An 8,572-nucleotide genomic window follows, 5' to 3' on the forward strand; every position below is an offset into this window, starting at 1 on the left:
AAAGTTGCTTTAGTTTAACCCCTCTCCTCCTCATTTTCCTTGGTACATATCCTAATGGATGTGTCAACAATGTCAACACCAACAAAAACTAACAAAATAAATCAAGACACTCATCCAAGCAATGTCCTGGGTGGAACAGCTTCAGATTCTATCTTAATGGATATCTTCTAAAAACCAAATCCTTTCTCAGGAAAAATAAATCAGAGCCACTTCAGAGAAAAAAAAAAAAAAAAGTATTGAGATTTTCCTGGGATCTCCCACTTTAGGGGAGGCAAATGTAGGAATCTGTTGGTCTGGAGCACCACACAAAGTGTGAGACTCGTTCCATCCTGATGGACAAAGCTTTTATCACCTGGGGCTTTTCTCCTTTCCAAGTAGCCATTTGTGTGTCTGATGTTTGTTGGTCCAGCAGCTGGGATTCTGCATCCACCCCGGAGCCAGCTTCACCACCAAGCAGAGGTGTCGTGGAAGAGGTTTCGGGTTCCCCTCCGTCCTGGGAGCAATGGCCCTTGACAAGGCGCTCTGTCTCCTTTTCCAGTTGAGCAGTTCTGAAAATAGAGTCAGATACGTTTGATAGATGAGGATTGGGGACTACCATTCATCACAGTGCAGTAGACAGAGCATAAAGTAACTTCACAGAAGAGTTAAACTGCAGATGCTGTGATTGCACAGCATGTAATGGACCCTGCACCTGCTCCCAAGCTTCCCCACATCACAAGTGAGGAAGGCAAAATCCCACAGCTTTAGCTTACATTAAATGAGTGTCTTGACCTCCAAAATGAGAAGGGGGCCCTGCTCTGCCAGAAAGTGCAGGGTCATACAGTAAAACATGCTTGGAGGTAGACAGCCACGAGAGGCAAAAGGCTGCTGCATAGAGGGGAAACCAGAACTCTGAATAAGTCAAGGACTCCCAATTCTGGTTCCACCAGGAATACCCAGAGAGCCTCCACAGGCTCATGACTGTGATTGTGTTTTGGGGTTTCTAGCTCTTGTTGTGTTGCTGAAGGAATAGGCAACGTCCTAATGTTCTCTCCACACTCAAAGGACAGTCTGGTAATTCTTTGCTGGGGGACCACTTGGGGTACTCCCCCACACTCCCATGGCTGGTGGCCAAAGTTGGGGCACTACTGGGGCCAGAAATCTACGGGCAGGTTTATTTTTCACCTAAACCAGTTCCAGTTCACCACGTGAGCCCCATACAGCTATTGCCCCATTGATGCAGGCAGCACCTTGGGGGCAGGAATAGGAGGCTTAAATGAGAAGGAAAGTTCATGGGTAGTTCATAGATAGGCTGGGTTTTGAGCCCATTTGAAGTCCTCCCATGAGACCAGCCCTTGCTCTGAGGTGGTTTGTTGGATGAAAAATCCTTAAGACTCACAACACACATATCGTTTTAGATCAAAGGAGTTCGCAAAGCTGAGTCCAAGATTTTAAGCGTTTACTCCACCCCAGAAAACAAGAGGGATTCCTAATTAACATCCTTCGCTACACTCTCTTTCCCACCAAGTGATGTTTAACCACTCTAAAGGAGGAGAAAGGGCAAAAAAAAATCCTTATCCTGACTGGACTCGGAGAAATGAGCTGCCTTAAGTCTCCCCCGCCAACACATACAAGGTCATCTGGGAGGGAGATGCTGGGGGAAAGCAAAGGATCAACCCCCCCTTCCCAACAAATGAGCTTCTGCCTCCCCGCTCGCCTCGCCGCAGGTGCTGCAACTCCTGCTAAACACCAGCCCGCTTAACCGCCTGCCTGCACTTATCCGGCCACGTCTTAATCCACCGTCAGCCCGTCCTTCACTGGGAAAATGGGATGAAGCTGCCGCAAGGTCTGCTGAGCGAGATAAAGGCACCTTCCGCAGCTCATCCCCCACCGGCAGCCTGGAGCGGAACACGAGGCTTTTTGGGATAATTGGAGGGTGCTGCACCCAGTTTGCCATCGCCAGGACCCATCCGTGCACCTGGGCCAAGCTGCAGTGCCCTCAGCACCCACTCCTCCTGCAGGCTCATACCCCCCTCTCGTGGCAAATACTCAGCCCGCTGCTCCCAGACCCCTCACAGCAAAGACTTTCCCAGCCCGAGACCCGGCTCCAGCTTTCCAGAGCCCTTTGGAGGCTCCGCGCCGACAAAGCACATGAATATTGATGATTTGCAGAGATGCAGCAGCAAAGGCAGCTACAGCGAGACAGACTCTCTGGAGCCAAGTTCAGCAAACGCTGCCTGGTGCAAAAGACATCCTGGGGCAGGAGAGGAGGGGCAAACACAACCCTTCGGAGGGCTGAGCTTTTCCACAGGGCTTAAGGGACTGTGTTCTTACCTATAAACAGGAATGGACACAGCAATAAAAAAGGAAAAAAAAAAAAGTCTTCACCTGTTCTTAAAATTAAAGGATTCCACAGCCCAGCAGTTTTATGGTTGGACAACTTGTGAGCCTGTTTCACACTGTTTGAGCGCTTGCACCAGCAATCCTGCCTCGTGGGTTAAGACCTACATGAACAGACTATCATCTATCTATTTCTGACCCTCACTTTGGGGTGGCTTTTTAGGGATTTATTTTATTTCAAGCAAGGTTATGTTCAGTGCTCTCATAGAGCTGTTTGCACACTTTAATGCAGAGCCCATCCTCTTCTGCAGGGGCAGTGTGGGGAGTGATAGAAGCCCTTATACAACCCTATACATCTCTGCTGACACCTCAGTAATCCCAGCTCTTTCCCTACAGCCCCTGCACTGCTGTATTGCCAGATCTCTCACCCTTCCAGCACCTCTGTTCTCCCCCATCTATCCCCTACTCTTCCACAGGGCCCCACATCCCCCTGCATCTGCTCCCCCTCTCCCTACCCTGGAATTGGGCTGTGCTGGAGCTGGTTTTGGAGCAGCATGTGCTGACCAGCCACCAAGTTCACATCAATGGCCCGGCCAGCTGGCAACCACCCGAGACCTCCTTTTATGTGGGCACAAATGAGGATACTTTAGCAAACCTTCTCTGTGACTCTGTCAGGAATTCGGTACGTTTGAGACAACGTCTCTCTGCCAGACGCAGCCGGAATTAGCCGAGGGATTCAAATGCTATTAGCGGGGGAAGCGCACAGGCCGATGCACCAGGATCCAGTGTCGTGTCATTATTAAGCCAGCCTAGAAAGCAAGTGTATTAGTCCCCACTGAGAAGAAATAAAGGGGGAGAGAAACATAGAGAGCGAGAAACAAATGGGCAGGAAGCTTTCCAGTTCAGGAAGGGGAGTGTCAAGGCTCATTGCAAACATTGCAATCGCCTTACTTCCCCACAGGACAGCGAGTTCTGGTAGCTCAGCTCACGTTCAGCCTCCAAGACCCCAGCCAAAGCCCATGCGCTTTCTTCTGGACTTTTTGCATCCTGGGGCTTGCCAAGGTCTACTCGGAAAAAGCTAATGGCTGCTCTCCGGGCTGCTATTCCTTCACCCTCCAAAAGCACGAGCAGATCTGCCAGCAGCTGTTTGAGCGGAGCAAAAAGCCAGAAGGGATGTCTTGTCTGGTATGAGCACCCTAAAGCTAACATATGATATTTATTAGGGCTCAGCCAAAGCTGGTTGACTCTCTCCCCTGTGCTGCAGGAAGGAGGAATTAAACGACATCCTTCCATGTCTCTCTTCTGGAGAAAATACTGCTCGTGCACTTGTCTCTGTCCACTCATTCACATGGGACTGTCTGCAGCACAGGGATGGCTGAGCAGCCCCTAAGCTGCACCGATCCCCACGTCCTCTGCAGCTGAGCTGACTGCAAGCCATCGCCTCAGGAGAAACCAGGGGCAAAGCTGGACATGCTTCTGAGCTTGCAAAACCTCACCCGTTGCTGCAGCACGATGCTGACTGCAGCAGGGGCTGTTCCAAGTTTGATGACTTGGCAACAGTGGCCCTCTACTTTCTAGGCTGGAAGTGGAAGGAAAAAATACATCTACCTGAGTCTGCAAAAATTCTGAGGCTTAGTATTAGCCATACCACCAAGATTACGTTTTAATGAAACTAAATTCAACCACAGCTTTTCTTGTAAATCCTTATTTCCAGGAAGACGCTGAGTGGAGTGAGTGAAGAAAATGCTGTGAGTAACCAGCCTACTTAGCTGCAGCCTGTGCTTGTTCTCCTCTTCCAGGCTCAAATAAATCATGTGTAGAAGGGATCAGGACAGAGGTATCATGCAGGCAATTCAAAGCCCTCTCTTCATATTAGGAGCCCTTAGGAAAAAAAAAAGGCAAAAAAAAAGGGCAAATATGTAGGAATGTTAAGCACCAGCACTGCAAAATTTGATGCAAGGATGCTCTGAAAACCACTGTGCTTTCAGACATTGCTTCAGAGCCCTCTGCATGAGGCTGAGCAGTGCACAAGGGCAAGAAGGACAAGATTTTGCTACCTCTCCACAATCCCTGGAATAATAATATCCAACCTCAAGCAGGACAGCTCCTAGGGACAGCACTGTGCTCAAAGCTGTGTCCAAAGCTGATGGATGAACCAAGGAACACGCTTCAGCCTTCTCTACCCTGGGTGGCCGTATCTGGAAACAACCATATTTCCATCGCAGGCCATTCTACCATGCTTAACGAGCTAAACAAAACCATGTGTGACCCCAAAAATCAACAGATGTCATTCCTCTGAGTCACGCAGGCAGAGCAAGCGTGAGGACAGAGGCAGCAGTGAAGACACCAGCTCATTTGCCCTCCCTCAGTTTGCAAGTTCCCCAGCTCATTTCCAGGGCAATGGGCTCCAAACAGCCAGATTTGGGAGAGAAAAAGAAATATTCAGCCGGAGCAAATGTTGTGCCAGAGACTGGAGGGGATTAGCACAGATCTGCCACAAGGCACTACTGTTTGGAGAACCAGATTGTCCCTGTGAATAAGGTCCTGCCATTGGTGCTGTGGGGCACTGAGGCTTCAGGCACATGCAAGAGACACATATTATACATAAGCAAGAGTCTTAAGGCTATAGAAGCAAATGCACCACATACATCCATATGAGTCCTTCCATGTACAGCCAGCATGGGATAGGGGAAGAGGCAGCCCCAGTCTGCTGGAGGAAGGAAAAGGACAGTGGAGACAAGGAATTCTGTGAGTAGAGAGTGTGCTGGGAGTATCGAGGTGTCAGAGAATGTCCCAGCAGCAAATCTGAAAGAATCAACACATCAGGGGTGAATGGGAACACGCGCTCGGCCGGCAAGCGGGGCAGAGATCAAACTGTTATTCACCAGTGACGGGAAGAGCCACTAAAATAGATGTTTTGGAAGGTTCTACAACTATTTGTGAAGTGGGGCCAAATTTCACTAATAGCTCCAGCCAAAAGGGGGGAAATAATTAGAAAAACATTGAAACGCGTCAGTTTGAGTTTTTAATTTTGTTTCTCTCTAAGTGAAACATTTTGCTTCGGAAATGATGAAACATTTCAATCGCAGCAGGATTTTGGAGCCTTTGTCCCAGTGAAATGGGCATGTTTATTTGGTTTGTCACTTACTGTCCAAGTTAAATGTCAAAAGGAAATCTCAGTGGTAATTTTTTCTTTTTTTTCCTCTTTTTTACATGCAAAATTACAAATTTATCCATCGGTACAGGGCATTAGAAGAGGCCAGCTAAATGGCCTAAAACGCTGAAGAGAAGCACCTTTACTGCCTGGAGCATCCAAACTACCCTGAAATCACCACCGAACCATCTAAGATTGGTCAATTTGCACCGGGAAGCACCAGGGCAGCCACAGGAGACAGGAGAGATTCGAGGACAGGGATCCCTCTGCAGAACCTTTCCTGCAACCAAGCCAAGGAGCTGCCCCAGGTCAGCTCTGGGAACAGGTTTGAGGGAGCAGATGGCTGGGGGGATTGATGGGCAGCAGAGGGGAGATCAGGACGTGGTGTGAAAACTCCCTTTTGGTGCTCCCCGAGGAGGGAATAACTGGGTGCTGTCGCCCAGGCTCCTGCCCACAAGCACAGGGAAAAGCCACATCCTGCCTCTTGCACCGCACAGACCGGCCTCTGCCAAGGCATCAGCCTCCCCCATGACTGATGCTTTGGCTCTTTGTTATTTTAGGGTCTAATGGAAAGACTCGCAGCCTTCTCCAAGCTTTACTAACAAGGGGCTGAGCACCACAGCCAAGCGACTTGGGATCCCTCAATGTCCTCTCCCTCCTCGCTGTGAGCCCAGATTTCCTGCAGATTTCCTTCCCTTCAGCAATTTCTGCCTAGACACCTGATAGGTTTTTGCAAATCCAGGACTCCTCACCGCAGATTGTTCGTGTTGCTTCCCTTGGGAATTATCACTCCACTCAGCCTTATCACAAATGGCACAATATTTACAACAGGCTTTAATGCCCCTCCACTTCTTTAAGCAAATTGACTGCCTGTCCTAAAACCACCCGGGCCTTGCCCAAATAATGACCTTTAACAATTCTGTGCTCAAGCCAAAGGCTCTAACTTCCTCCTAAACCCGCCAGGAGGGAACTATGGCAAGAGGGTGTTTTTTTAAGTTCCATTACACCACTGCCTGCGCAAAGGCTAAGGCCTTGGCTAAGCACTTCGCACCATTTGACAAGCTTGTCCCAAGTCCAAAGCGCCACACGCAAGACTTCTAGGAGGGGACGTGCAATGGGGTCTATAGGAGTCTTGGTGTGGGGTACGGAGCCCCTTTGGGCATCCTCCTAAAGCACCAGGTTCTGGGAGGAGACTGTGATGTGGTGGTTACGGGAGGAAGGGAATTGGGAGCTGGGGGATGAAACTAGAGAAGGGAAACATTTAAGCCTTAATCTTGGAAACAACTTCCTGATAGCGAGATTTATGAGCAATGGGAATAGCCTCCTTTGCAGAAGGCTGGAAGCTCTGTTGCACTGAGCTTTAAAAACAAGATGGGATAAAAGAATAGACTATATACGTGAGGAATGGATCACGCTTTGACCCAAAGATGGATAGGACCCAGCACTAACCCCCCTGCTTACACCCAAGTGTCAAATCTCACATCTGCTTTCTGACATTTGCCCATGGAGATCATTAACTAGCACGGGACATCAGAGCTGTGCTGCTCTGCTGTGAACGACATCAAACAAAGCTGACCAGTACAAATTCCTATCGCCTCTCTCACCTCGCTGCAGCTGTAGAGGTGACTTCTTAGGGCTGCTACCAAAAATCTCATTTTTCAGCTAACGCCTGGGTGTAGTAGCCAGAACCAGGGGCTTGACACATCCGACTTTTGTTTGGGAGTTTGTGAAAGGTGTATTTTTGTTAATACATGTGTCTTGTTTAACTTGGACGTTGAACTAACTGAACTTTTTCTGACTTGGTTCTCCCTGTATATATACATATATATCACATCTTCCTGTAATCAACCTTTCCCTTTTTCCTGCCTTGGCCTTTCGCAGCAAGTTAATGGGTATCGGCTTTCTTCAGAGCCGCTTTCGCGCTGCTGAATGATGTTGAAGTGATAGCTCTGGCGATCTGAGCTTTATATTTACCCACAAAAGCAGTTCAGCTCCAGCAGTAGCAATACAGGCTTTGCAGCAAACTGCTCCCAACCTCAGCAGGACCTGGTTAGAGCAAGGCATGAAACAAAAGTTAAAGGACATCCCAGAGGAGCACAGCTCTCAGCACTGGGCACAAATTCCCCTTGCTTTATGTTGCCCGTGTTCTCTGCTCTCTCCAGGTGGGCATCAGCCGCTTGGCTAAGCCTCCTCTCCATGTGATCCCCAATCCCGTGATGCAGAAACAACTGCCCTGCTGCACGACACGTGCAGAGCACAGCCGGCTCCGCTCCGGGTGCCCACGGAGCTCCAGAAGAACTGGCAAAGCTGGGGGCTTCCTATCCCACTCCCAGAGCCTCTGCCAGGGTCTGTCAGAAAACTCATTTGAGGCTTAGCCTCATAAACCACGGAGGCAGTGCCCTGAGAAGGGATTAAATGCGAAAGTCTGTGACCTCAGCTGAGTACAGCGAGTCAAAAGCATTCTGAATTTGGGCTTACTGCCCCACAAAAACATCACTGAAATCATTTCATTAATCCCCAGGGCCTCATTTCCTTCCTTCCTTCCTTTTCTCCGCCAAGCTGAAGCTTAAAATAGTGTTCTGCATTCTTCATATTTCTCTCCAGAACTAATTAATATCCAATCAGCCAAAAGTGCTTCGCCCAGCAGCCTGTCTCGATCATGCAACCTGCCCACCCTTGGCAAAGGCACCCTACCAGACTCGGAGATCCGCCCGCACATTTCTGGTGGAATATTTGGAGAGAACTGAGTTACAGCCCCAGAAAACAGGAAAATGCCAAGGTTTGAGCTCCACACGCAAACTTACCTCTGTCCCACGTGCACACGTGGTGCGTGTCTGCAAATGAGCACAGGTTACTGCAGCTCTCCAGTGCTGCAGGAGCAGCCGCTCTCCCCCAGCTTCTAGCAGCACCTAAAGGCAAGAAACACATGTTACCTTTTCCCTCTCTACACCGGGAGCTACATTGAACTGCAAGGAGGAAACCCAGAGATTTTCAGGGCTCATGGGAATCTAAAAGCCACTTCTGACATTGCTAATTCCCCTTTGATTCAGGGCTGAGGGAAGGACAGGGAAGAAGATGGAGCACAGGTCTTTTCTCCCA

The sequence above is a fragment of the Tinamus guttatus genome, unplaced genomic scaffold, assembly GCF_059628265.1.
Source record: "Tinamus guttatus ecotype Peru unplaced genomic scaffold, ASM5962826v1 Tinamus_guttatus_pri_ptg000254l, whole genome shotgun sequence".
In the NCBI taxonomy this organism is placed as follows: Eukaryota; Metazoa; Chordata; class Aves; order Tinamiformes; family Tinamidae; genus Tinamus; species Tinamus guttatus.